The sequence below is a fragment of the Passer domesticus genome, chromosome 10, assembly GCF_036417665.1.
Source record: "Passer domesticus isolate bPasDom1 chromosome 10, bPasDom1.hap1, whole genome shotgun sequence".
Classification (NCBI taxonomy): domain Eukaryota; kingdom Metazoa; phylum Chordata; class Aves; order Passeriformes; family Passeridae; genus Passer; species Passer domesticus.
In genome coordinates, this window is record NC_087483.1 from 40,132,267 (window position 1) to 40,145,918 (window position 13,652).

Consider the following 13,652-nt stretch of genomic DNA (forward strand, 5'->3'; position numbering starts at 1 on the left):
GCTATAAATGTTGTGCTCAGCCTGTGAAGACATTATAGAAAGGTTTGTTCACCAAAATAAAATGCAAAATCTACATAGCTAATGTCCCTTCATTTACCGATATTTGATCTCCGCCTTGCAAATTAAGATGCAACGTTGCTCATTGAGGCAGGTGATTTCTCTCTTTATTATACCATAACACCCAAATATGGAATAACCTCAACCAGCAGCCCCCATAAAATATTTTTTTAGGGGTATGTTTTATAGGGAACAGCCAAGTTGGAGTGAGCATATTGCAGAGCATTGTTTTGTATACTAATTATCTACATCAATGGCCGCGCAGAGCGGCTCGGAGCGCTGTACCTGCTGTGCCGAACAACTCGCTCGTAGTCATGGAGTGTCTGCTTCCTGTGGGCACCTGCCCGCTCTGTGCAGAGCATCACGTTGAGTCATGTCACGTTGTGTCACATCACAGATGAGATGTGACCCGGTGTAACCTGACACAGCGCAGCGCTGGCACCGCCGCGGATCAAAACTCGGCGGAACCGCGCGGTTGGGTTCGTCAAGGGCGGTGAAATAGAGGCTGGCTCCCCCTGAACCTGCAGGTTTACCCTCTAGCCTGGCTCTGTGGAGGTTTGGTATATCTCTCTGGGATATAAATACAGGAATTACCCTGCTTGTGCTTATTTATGCTACTTGTCATTTGGGAAACAGTAATCTTCCTACTTTTTAATCTAAATTGAACAGCAGTGGGCACGCCAATAAAACACGTCACGACAAAGGAAATTCTCGTATTAATAATAAAATCTTTAAGATTTATCAGTCTCTCCCTTTTTCTTCCCTTTGTGTGATGCAGTCTAAAGCAACTGCTACATTTATAGATGTCTGATAAAATTTTAATAGAAGAACCCATTACCTTTGATTCTGGAGTAAAGAGACTATATCAAAACCAGGAGTGTTGAACCTGAGCTAAATATAACTTGTTAACTTGGAGTAGCAGCCTGTGAGCTTTATAATGCTGATGGATTTACTTTACATTGCCACAAGCACTGGGACAGTGAACTTTGTAGCAGGTGAGGTGCCATTAAAAAAGAGCAAAATATTTTCCAGCTACTGAGCACTGGGGTGTTGGTTGGACTCTTTTTTTGGAAGTCTTTCCCAACCTTAAGATTCTCTGAGGAGGCTGTATGATACACACTGTTGATGATAACTCCACAAAACTAAGATTTTGGGGTTTGCCTCCTTGATTCTGGGGGGCACTGAGGGCTAAACAATGTGTTCTTACCAAAGATGGGTTTGACAGCCAAATCCAGAATTAATTGAGGAGAAAACGTGCTGGTACCTGTACCCCATGGGGGCTTTCAGGAGCTGTATGCTGTCCAACATCAACTCTGACTTCTGGATGCTCTGCTCACCTGGCATTTAGTGCCTGCATAATCATCTTTTTAAGTGCAGACTTCAGATTTTATGGAAATGTTGAAATACATTTTCACTTTTAAAATTTTATTTTATATACTTAGTGGTATTTCGGGCAATTTTCTTCTCTTAACACTTAAATCTTTAGCAGAATTTTTTAACACTTCTGACACATTACTAAATGAAAATTGATGATTTTAAATACACACACACAGAGATATAGATATATATATGCATGCATACATATATATGTGTGTGCCATAAAATATGACTTTTTCTGTATCATTTAGAGAAGAACTACTTTTGCCATGGGAAGAGGAGCTGCAGTTCAGGACTGTTTTTAGCTTGTAATTACTGCTGATTACAGATTAGCAGGTAGAAAAGAACATTTTTAGGACTAGGAACTTGCACTGTCCCATTTTTCTTATAGTATGCGAGATAAAAACTAAAACTACACTACTTGCTACCAGGTTTTTTTTTTTTTTTTTTTTTTTTCTGTTTGACTTGAAATGTGCTATTTTCTGAGTGTTTTATTAGCAAAAAAATCCAGATAGTCCTCTGACAGGATGGAGTTTAAAGACCGGGTGAAAACATGAAGTCAAATGAGTGTCTTATCTGAATCCCTATCTCAGATGGGAGGGTTTATTACTGAGCTAATAGTGGTGTAACTAAAGTTGCACGATGAAGCAGGCTTCAGACAGAAGCTGATGACCTCTATTATGACATATCCACTTTAGAACCAGATGAAATGTAGTAAAATGTATTTAAAAATATTTCAGAAACATATGTAGCTACCAGAATCTGAAGTCCTAAATGCATATAGCCTCTATTTTTCCACCAAAAGATGAAGCTGGTAAATACAGTAACATCCTTTCTCTCCTCGAGCTGAGCTGAATTTAAACTGTGAGCTTCATTTCCACAATTCAGTGTCCAATATGCAATCTGATCACACCTCCACTTTTGTGAGTTGTAGCCATGGCCTTAAATTAAATTACAAACCCTACATTGGACTGACATAAATCTGATTTTGGGCTGAACTTGAAGTGTTTGAAATACCAAATCACTACTCCCTGATCCCTAATGAGAAGTAATCAAAGAATTTAACCAGCAGTACAAACACTTACACATCACTACAGATGTAGCCAAATTGACTCAAAGTACTCTTTTTTTCTGTGAAAAAAATTGTGTGCAAATATACCTTACTGACACAGGCTCTTCTAGCAGAATCACTAAAGAGGAGGGAAAAAAAAACTCTTCTGCTTTATGTCTCAAAAAAGAATGCTAGTATTTTTTTTCCTCACTTCCTTTCTAGAAATCTGTTTTTCACTGTGCCATAGAAATAATAAAATGCAGTAAGAAATTATTTAACCTGCCTAGATGCGACCTGGACAGTTGCTAAGCTGATGCCTCTGCCATCATCTGGACACCCATAAATTGGTTGGGGTCCCTTTCTCCCCTCTTTTTCAAAAAAACCCAAACCCTGGTTTGGCATCTCAGCTCCCCAAACAATCCTGATTTATTTGACTGTCAAATTTCCTCGTTGTCTCCTTGCATTTTCCACGGCAGTTAAAAATCTCAATGCATCAGGGCAATTATGATATTATACAGCCATGCATATGATGGTACTGACACAGAGTAAAAAAGAGAACTAAAAATCAATAGTGTTTGTATCCTTCTGAGGAGAAGAGCACTAAAGCTTGCCCTGGTGGGAATGTGAAAAGGTACATGCTGAATTTTAGCCTTAAGGTGATGCAAAGAAAGGGAAGCTGTCTTTTCTAATGAATTGATGCCCTTGCCTTCTGACCCTCTGAAGAAGAGAAATTTTTTTCCTTTTCTTTGTTTTTTTTTCCTCTCTGCCTTTTTGGGGGGTGTAAATGTGAGTAAGAAAACAGTTGTTATTAATGTTACTCTAGGCAATTTATTATTATTAATTTTTTTAAATTCCTGAGCAAAGGGTGGATCATGCCAGCTACTCTGGTAACCGTGGAGTGGGATTTGGGATACTTAAATGAGGAGACCAGACTTTAAGTCATTGCATGACCGCTGGAGAAGTAATTTTACACCTGGTATTTAAGATAATCTGTCTACATCATGCATGTCATCTTTCTGCAGTGTGTATTTTACTGCCTAGGAAAGCTCATGTTCCTGCCTGAGTAAAGTGCTGTGAGTTATGTTTTGTCTGATACACCATTTTAGAATGCACAGTTATTGTATGAGGGGAAAGGGATGGTGGGTGACATGAGCAGCACTGCTGGTGCTCTTAAGGTCTCCTACAATAAATTGTGCTGGTAAAGCTGCACTACTGCCAAAAAACAGGCCATGCAAGCCCAATACATGATCCCAGGAAGGAATTCTTCCCTGGCAGGGTGATCAGAACCTGGATAATCTGTTGGTTCTCCATCCCTGAAAATGTTCAAGGCTAGGTTGGACAGGGCTTGGAGCAATCTGGTCTGGTGGAAAGTGTCCCTCCCCATCACAACGGGTGGAACTGAGTGAACTTTAAGGTCCCTTCCACTCAAACCATTCTGTGATTCTGTTTGTAAGCATTCCATGAATACAATATGCATCTAAGAGACCTTCTAATAACGTCTGAAGTAAAGATGGTGGTGATGATTATTTTATATTTTCCATGCAAGGACATAGACTGCCATCTATTAAAACATCTCTAAAGAATCAGATCAGCACATGAAAGATGCCAAATGTGGACCTGGTGTCTGGCTGCAGTGTCTTCCACAAATGAACAATGCTCTGGCCATCATTTTTAGCAAGGAGATTTGTTTTTGTTTCTGCTGCTAAGTAGAAAGTTGCATCAGCCAGTGTTGAATTTCAGAATTTACATGGTAAATCAGTAAATTTGTGCTACTCTTTGTAGGAAAGATGAGGCTGACACACCTTGATGGTTGATGTATATATGTATTTTTATTTTCTCTCTCTTTGGCTAGCTGCCTGTGAGTTGGTAGAGAATCACTCTGGAACTATAGCTCCTGTGATTCAGGAGTTAAATTTACAGACTGAAGCCCAGTGAATCACAGGTTCTCCATGTGCACATATCTTTCCTTATGCACTTGCAAAAATCTGAAGTCATGAGGCTCCAAAGGAAAAGTTCAGAGATATGAAGTTTCTGTTCCTTCTTTCTAAGTGTCCTGGATGCTGCCATCCAACTTCCCTTGAAATAGACCTCATGGTCTTGTATTTTGATGTGGCTGCTTTGTAATGACCCTGTTTTTGCAGAGGGTCAGACATGTGACTTGCAGGATGGCCACGGGGGAGAGGAGATGTGCAGAGCTCTCTGAGCTGTACTGGTGGAGTTGTGAAAATATGTGTAAATACCTCAGGACAGGCCATGATCCTTTCAGCATCATCTTTCTGAGGACTTCTCACAAGGAACATCCTTAACTCCTTGAGCATAACTAGGTGTCTAAAAATATGGGTACATGCAGGGTAAGATTTTTGAGTTTTCATAGGTTTAGGCTGTAGAAAAACACTTGATCTTAAGTTTCCATCTGGGATTTACCCCTTGAAACCTAAAACTTGGATCTAGGTTCTACATCCTGCTGCCACCTAATCTTTGGATAGACCTTAAACGCCTTAGATACCAAGTATGTGTTGATAAACTCCAAGGGTTTCTGAGAACTCCAGTATTGCTCAAGCGCTGCAGGCAACACCAAGCAGAGCTTCCCCTGCCTCCCTCCATCGTGTCAGCCTGGCTGGACTTCTCGGAAACCATGAGTAGGGTGAAGGGAAGCAGATGGAGGAGTGGAGGGAGGTTCAACCCTTTGCTTCTGAAGCCCTTCCCTGTCTGCTCTGGCTGCTCCATGGGGAAGGACGTGCCTGCAAACACGTAGGTTTGGAAAACCTTGAGAGCACAGCTTCCACAAAGAAGGCAAACTTACTTCTGCCCCAAAGGATGCTTTATTTCAATATTTGTACGAACTCACGTGGGGTGTTTAGTGCACGTTGAGCAGGGACAGCAGAACTTGAGGCACCAACTCCTGTCTCTCCACTGGGAAGCAGCTGTTATTATCCTTTATAAAACAGTGTGTGATGTATTTGCAGACAGAATTTGAGAAGACATTAAAAGTGACACTGTCTGATGTCAGCTTTCACAATTGCAGCTCTTGGTATCGTCTGACCTCCTGAAGACCCAACTTTTCCCACATATTTCCTTTTATTTACAGTAGTGTGCTGACACTTAGGTGGGGATGGAGACCTAGGGAAAGGAAATGGAGGTTACATTGACCAAAAAATTTCATAAGAAATTGAGCTCCTTAAGTTTAAGCTTTTCCTGCTGACATTTTTTTCCCCTATAACTCTTCCTCTGTTAAGATGAAGTGAGAAGACCTCAAATGATAAGAAAATTAGGGAATGGGGAATTGCAGGAATATGAGGCAGTCAAGTTCACGCCACATTCTTTCTTTTGATTCCAGTGGAAGTATAAGCTCACCTAAATGTGGAATAAGTTTGGTAGCTTTGGACAAGTCTCCCTTGCAGAACAATCCCACAAGATCATGAAGTGCTTGGGTACTGCTGATTGTTAGTGAGAGGAGAAGGAATGAAGAGCATTTTCGTAGAGCCTAATGAGGATAAAAAATAGGGAAATTTTTGCTGTTATAGTCTGCTCTGGGCACACTTTTTTTTTATCTTTAGTGTTCAAGGTAAGTTTCTTGATTAACAAGGAAACTCAGTTTAGGAGAGCTGGGGGGAGAAAGAGAAGAGATGAAAATGAGGAAGTTCTTAGTACAGTACCAGAAGGAAAAAAAAAGTATTAACGATAATTGAAACTCACCTCCGCGAGGGCAATGAATCATCAGAAACAGCCTGTGGAAAACAAGGTTGTGCAACCTTGACCAGTGTGTGTCACTGACTGGTGGAATTTTTAGAAAAGCAGCAGTTTGGGCTCATCTCTGTGGTTCGTGATTGCACACACCTGTTCGGCTCGGAGGTTTTGCAACCAAATTAAAAAAAAAGGAAGCTGAACTTGCTGCTTCTCCTGAGCAGTGCAAAAAAGCAGAAAACCACAGCTGTTCTAGCTGTTAACAGATATCAGCAGAGCACCTCCTGTTACATAATTGAGGATAACGTTTTTGAAGCATATGGGCTGAAGGTATTGTAAACTCATTAAAGCTTGAGGTGGGAAACATTCTAGCACATTTCTAGGTTTGGTATCTTTAACAAATGTTTACAATTAGAGCTCCTATAGGCAATTTATTGAATAATAAATGAAGGGAAAGCTTGAGGATGAAGCAGAAAGTCGGGAATTTCTGTGCAGTGACACGTGAGCTGCAAGTGTAATTGTGCAAGATTGCTGCCCTTTGATGTGATAACTGGTTACTTAGGGTGGCTTGAGATGCAAGATGCAGTTTTACTGTCTGCTATGTAATCTGAGAGAAATATAGTTTTCAGACACCCTGAAGTTACTGGAGGTACTTCCTGCTGTTTGCCAACTTCCAGAATCTGGCTAAAAAAACCCATGGAAAATTAGATGGTTACAAAGTGGATCTTGACAGCCTCTGTAGTTCTGTGGATCTGATCCTTAAGAGAAAGTAGGACAGAGGTGGTTCTTCCTGTAATTGCACTTTCACTAACAGTGCACAAATGGTTTGGGCCTATTTCTGAAATCCCCTTTGTCAAGAAAAATTAAGTAATACCACACTTGGAGGCTTAACACACGGACTTTAGTGAGTATGGGTGGTTAAGGGCTGGAGCAACAACAGATTTTGGGGATGCAGCTGCTGGGAATGTGATTTCTGATGTTCTACAGCCATTCCTATGGTTCAAGAGGCTCTACTAATCGTGGGCTGAGGATCTTTGGCTATGGAGCAAAATCAAGTTGTGTCGGTGAATGAATCTGGGCAGAGCAGCAGCCTAAAGATTGGGAAATACTCAGTCCATGAGCTCTTCTTACCAGTGAAGATCTGCCAGCTAAAGCCAAAGAAGATGATCTTGGTTTCTGCAGGAGTGATGAAGTTTTCCAGGCCATAGTAGCTGCTGGTATAATTTTTATTGCCCTAATGCACAGTCATAAGTGATTCAGCTTTTACGGGGAAGTAGATAACATCCTGCAATTCTCAGGGAATGTTGTCTCTCCAGATGAGGCTGAAGGCCAAGTCTCATCTGCTCTCTGTCCTTACACACCCAGGGTGGTGCTACAGGGCCTTGGTACCATGTGGAGCAGAGAAGAAACGTGGCTAAGCCAACAGAGTGCCCTGTGATGGGTTAATGCAAATCCAAGTCTGGTTGTTACCCCATGCCCTTCTCTCCTCCCATGACACCACACAGTGCTGAGAATCCATTGTCCTGGTTTGCTTTCAATGGCAGAGGAAATTCAGTTTGTTTCATCTGTATTTCATTGGGTTGGCATCAAAGTGGCAAGAGGGCCATTGGCTGGCACAATGCACGTTGTATGGAAAACACGCTCTTGATGATTTATTATTAAGGACCAAGACTTACTTTTATGACTTAGTCTTGGCTTAAGGCTTGTCATGTTGCTGGCTGGCTGGCATTTTCCCACAGCATGAGACGTGAGGCTATCCTAAAAAATCACTATCAGGGCCTCTTAAATAAAACACGCGCTTGTTAATGAACATCATGATGAGTTTGAAGCTGTAGCTCCAAAAATTATAATTTAAACAGCAGGCATAAAAAAAAGACAACTCTAGGATCTGACATCCTCTCATAACTGATGCAAATATTGCTGAGCCTGGAATTTCATCCTTGTTGTTCTGAGAAATGTCAGAACAGGACCTGAGGTGCAGCCTTGTTGCTTCCACAGGTGATCCAGAGGGAGTGGGATGTTTTCTGTTACATACGGACTATGTAAAACTCTGCTGTATTTACCCAATAGCACATGGAAACTGGAGACCTACTTTCCATCTCTCTGGGTTTTTGCCAAGTCCTTAACATGATTAAAAATTTTTTTTTTTTTTTTAATGCAATCAGATGCTCTTTAGAAACAGAAATGTGTTTGAAGGCTCTCCATACTGGAGAACTTATGTGAAGATATCTATTTATTTCTCCCTTCCCCCTCACTTTGCTTACAGTTAAGATTTTAAAATTATACATTGCATATTGTTGCTCTTCAAACTATTTGGGAAGTATTGTAATCTGGAGAAAGAAATGGGAAGTTATTGGCTTGGTTAGGGACTTACTAATCATTCAACTTGCTTACTTTGAGGAAATACCCATTTCAGTCTAAATGCAGCAAATATTTGAACTGGGTTCAAGCTATTCATCAGGGTTTTTTCTCTGCATGAATTTCAGATCTCTAACTTCAGTGCAATTAGAGGTTAACCTGATCCTTTTGTTTTAATACCAATCTAAAGCAACACAGCACAGCTCTTTGCAAAGCCAGTAGAAAAAACACAATGCAAATAATATTCTGATTGCTTTGGTAAATCTCTGGTATTTAAAACAATTGAGTATATCAAGTTCATATGTGGCATTAATTACACTGCACCATTATGGATCAAGAACAGCTGAAAAGGAAGGACTCACTGGGGTGATAGATAATCTATGCAATATTTGTGAAAATTTGGCTTTGTGTGCTTGGAGTTTTGCACGTCATCTGGGCTCTGGTCTGATTAAAGTTGCACAAACAGATTTCTTGGGGAAGCTCCTTATAAAGTTGATCTGATTGGTTGTGCCCTTTAGAGCCATGCTCCCCAATTTGTCTTGTTCCCAAATTCTACGTGATGTAGGAGTTGTTTTATTTCTGCTTGTATTGTGTTGTTGATGGGGGATGTTAAGCATTTTTTTGTTTTGTTTGTTCAGCTTGATGTGCAGTTCTTTAATCAAGGTGTCTCCCTTACACGCTATATTCCCATCAGCATGGGTAACCCTAGGACACAAATTTATTCTGGAAGAGAGTAATAAAAATGAATGTTGTCAGTGTCTGTGGAAAATGAGCACTGGATCTCCAGCTAATCAGGTTATTTCAGGCTAGTTAAGCATATTTCTGATTCCAAATTTGTTTGTATTTGTTAATGTATTTCAGTCTAAGATGCTCTGTGTGATGCTTTCATGATGTTAGAGAGTTTTGGAATGGGATATTTGACTTGTTCTGCAAAGAATGCATCTGTTCACTAAATCAAATTAGAAAATGCTTAATCTGTAATTTTTACTAGAGCGAGACATCAAGGAAAGGAGAGGGTTTTACTGGCAATGGAAAAACTATTAAAATTTTTAGCCTTATGCAAATATGTAGAATAACTCTACATGGAGTTTTTTATTAGTGAAATAGTCCTCCCTTCATTAAAACACTTTACTAGAAAGGCAGAGGGCAAAATTGGCTAGGCATTTTAATTATCCCAAGTTTTCCATGCAAGCTCTCATCTTGTGATGTGGGTGTTTTCTTTAATAACCTCCCAAATACCTGTAAGGTTTGAAAGTGGTAAAACTCCCTGCAGGGTTACAGAAATCCATTCCAGCCTCACCTTTGGAAGTGAAAGGTCAGTGCAAAAACATTGACTTTTCATGCATGCCGTAACTGAGACTTTTGCCTCGTTGTTTCTGTTTCTTGCTTTGGAACCAACTCATCCACTTGCACCTCCCATACTTCCAGGGCATTCGTGCTTAAGTGAGGGACACTCAGGTAAAATATTTATTGTTACAGATTACCCCAGTGAGCTATGTTCACACCAGATTGAAACTGTGCGTGTCACCAGCAAAAGCCAAGGGCAGAGAGGAATTAATCCTTTTGGAAAATTAAATTGCAAATATCAGATATCCACAATAAAGAAAAGCCTAGCCCTTATTTTTCAGCTACATTTTTTTTTCTAGGCTATAAAGAGGAGCAACTGTGTTTGTTTTCTTGAAGAATACTTCAAAACCTTTGTTGAAAAATACTGCTAAACAGTGAAATACTGGCAATTCCTGAAAATTCAGGGCTGTGGGAGAGTTGCTGCCCGTTATTTGTCTAATCTGGGCACACTGTCACACTGTTCTTTTAATAGGTGTGTTTGTGAAACCAGAATAAGGCTTGCGTGATCACTGGTGATGATATCTGATACCCAGTTTCACAGCAAACTGTGGCAGTGAGGGATTGAAACAATTTTTTCCTAAGTGATACTGAGATTCTCACGAATCATCCTTTTGTCTGTCCCCAAAACGTGGGTGCCACTGCCTCGGTGCTGAACACTGCTGCGACTGTGTAGTCTCTGTTTCTCCATGAGAAGACAGAAACCATCTGGTCTGAAACACAGCCCCCTTTGAAAATACATATCCCATTATGTTAGCTCTGAAACAGCCTGAGCAGCTCTGCCTCTCAAGAGGAGATGGTGTCTTGACACATAGAAAACTTTTTTTAAAATCTCTTTTTAATTGTCTTTATTTTACTGGAGGTATGGGGAGAAATGCCAAGAATATTCTTAATTATTACAATTTTTATCCTGAATCTGTCTTGCCAGTGAAATTGCTCTCACAGAGACCATGCTTGCAGGATGACTTATTCCTTTCTTTTGCAGCTGGGTGTAGTGGGTCCTGGGGACTGTGATTCTGTGTGCTGGGGAATAACACAATCCCAACATCCCCTTTGTCTTCTTGTCAGTGCCAGGCAGGTCAGGCACAGAGAGCAGCAGGCTGTGTGGCTTCAGGCCACCTGTACACTCTTCCTCTTTCTCGCCATCCTCTTCCCCTCCTGTAGCTCACGAGGTCCTCGTTGCTCTTGTCTGTTTGCCTCTCTCATCAGAAAAGCCACGGTGCTGCAAGAGACCTGGCCTGGGCACCTTCCTCAGCCCTGTGCTTTGAGAAAAGGTCCAGCAGGCAGCTGATCTGATTTGGTCTCCATTCAGCACTCACAACTCCTCCTGCAAGGAGAGCAGGGGGTGAGGAAGGTGGATGGTGGAGGGAGAAGGTCCATGGACCCCACAGGGATGCTGCAGCAAGCCTGGTGCTCTCTGGCTGGAAATGTTCCCTTCTGATTTACAGCAGCGAGTACAGAATTAGGTTTACTTTGTTCCCCTGCCTCTATCTTTCCTGACTGGTATTCATAGGACTAGCAAGTTATGCTGGTTCCAAAAAAAACAAACAAAAAACCCCCCTAATGTTCTATGACTCCCTCTTTAGCAAGGTACAGACACAAATGGCTGTGCAAAGGTTGCTAAATGCAAATTTAGTGTTATAATTAGGTCTCCACTATTGTTTTCCACTTTTTAAAAAGCCTAGGGTTTTGGGGTTTTTTTTACACTTATTTGCCTTTTTGCTCCAAAGGTGCAGGTTTTGCTTAGCTTCTGCAACAGGCCTTCTGATGACAGCAGATTTGTGAGTTTGGTTTGATAAATCGGTGGCTGTACTGCTTGGGAAGCTGATCTTCTCATCTGTGCAGAGCTTTAAAAAAAAAAAAACCCTCACAAACCCAACAAGCACAACAACTCAAACCCCTCATTTTGAGCCCTTCATTTGGTTGTGACAGGCAGCACTCGTGGCTCTTCCCTCTGAGGATGTGAACTGCAGGAACGTATACGAGGTAACCATTATGTTTAAGTCAACACAAGAACATGCCAGGAATGTTGCTGATGCTTTGAGAATGCACCTAATTAATTTAAAACTACTTCTGTGGGTATTATTTTCTAACCTAACCCTGAAAGCAATTGCCATTTCCTTTTTAACAGAGGTAAAGCAAAGCAGGGCTGCTCTGTTTAGGTGGGAGAGCTGCCTGATTTTCAGGGCAGGTAAGGCAGATTAATAACAGGCCACTCATAAGAAGGTTTCAGATCTCACTGTCAGAGGGTAATAATTAATGATCAAATGTTAATGGAGATGCTGGGCTGTTGATGCCATTAATTCAGCTCAGTGGAGCCAGTCCTGCCCAGGACCTGCCACAGCTGTCACTGCATTTGCTTAATTATTCCAGGGCCTTCAGGCTCTTTTTCCCTTTCTCCTGCTAACTGCAGGACAGTATGTTTCCACTGAAGCAGAATTATGAAGAACGCCCTGATTCCCGGGCACTGCCTGCCCGGCTCCACACGCAGACCTACAGGCAACAGAGATGACCACAAAGTTAAACAAATAACCTCTCTCTGCCCCTCCACAAAGTCACTTTTTTTTTTTAATTTTTTTTTTTCCCCCCAGAAAAAAGTGGGATGATTAAAAGCAGCTCAGGATGAGAGGGTGGCAGGGCTGGGGGTGGCCTGGGTCCATCGTTGGTGCTGTGGATGCTTTGCTGGCCTGGGGGTTTGGGAGTGCTTGTCCATGCTGGCAGCTCATTTATAGACTTCTTCCTACCAGCTTAGACCAGCCAGTAAATTCATAATTCCTTCCGGTTTAGAATTCCTACCTGCTGGTAGGCATCTGAGATATTCCCAAGGACTGTTAGGATGAAGCATCAACCAGTTCTTCATTGAATGTGAATGGTAAAGAGGGCAACAGTGGCTAAATTCCAGTGAAGTCCCAAAATCTGGAGAGTATTCATCCTGAAAGCAACAGTGCAGGGCAGAGGATCTCAGACTAGGGGTGAAAAATTTCTTGGTTAAAAGGATGTTGTTGTCAGACCTGAGGATAGAGAAATGGGAGGTTTCAGTGTTTAACTCCATACACTCTTGTTAAAACTCAAGAAATATCCTAATTAGCCTTGTAAGCAATTTTTCAAACTTTCTTTTTAATGTCTTGCCTTTTTTTCTGATGTAACACCCACTGATATTTCTTCCCATTCTTCTTAAAGGACATGCTACTTATTTTAATTGCCCTCCCTCTACCATCACCCTAAAAAAAAAACCAAGAACCCACAAACCCTCATTAAAAAAAAAAAAGAAATGCAGAAAGTGTTTTTTTAAATTTTATTTATTTATTTATTTAATTTTTTTTTATTTCCAGTTCTGAGGAGTGCTGCATTTTAAAACCAGTCCAGTGTGTCTTGAGCTGCAAGGCTGGAATGCTTCTTGACTCGCTTCCAACCTGAAGTGCTTAAAAAAATGTGAAGCACTACAACAATTTTAAATCACTCTATACACTGCACATGGTGATTTAAAATAATTGAAGCTCTTCAAATTTTTATATGCCCTTGAATTTGGAAGTGATCAAGGTTCTGAGCATGTGCAATACACAATGATTTAAAATTATTAGAGCTCTTCAAATTTATCATAAGTGTTTCAGCTTGAAAGTGATAGGGAATCTGGACTTCAGCAGTGTAAAGTGATTTAAAATTATCAGAGCACTACAGATGTTTTATAGGTGCTTTAATTTGGAACTGATCTCAGTTCTGGACTATACCAATGTATAGCATATTACTTTTAAAATCACTGAAGCAGTTTAATATTTTTCCA

The 13,652-nt window shown here is 40.9% G+C and overlaps 1 long non-coding RNA gene across 1 annotated transcript; it reads right to left on the minus strand.

Annotated features, from left to right (window-relative positions):
• Nucleotides 1-4,329: 4,329 nt before the first annotated feature.
• Nucleotides 4,330-6,419, minus strand: LOC135309245 (uncharacterized). The gene is made up of 3 exons (XR_010369552.1): nucleotides 6,182-6,419; nucleotides 5,840-5,969; nucleotides 4,330-5,605 (listed from the first exon to the last, which is right to left on the minus strand). It is a non-coding gene; the product is annotated as an uncharacterized LOC135309245 (long non-coding RNA).
• Between the last annotated feature and the right edge of the window lie 7,233 nt (nucleotides 6,420-13,652).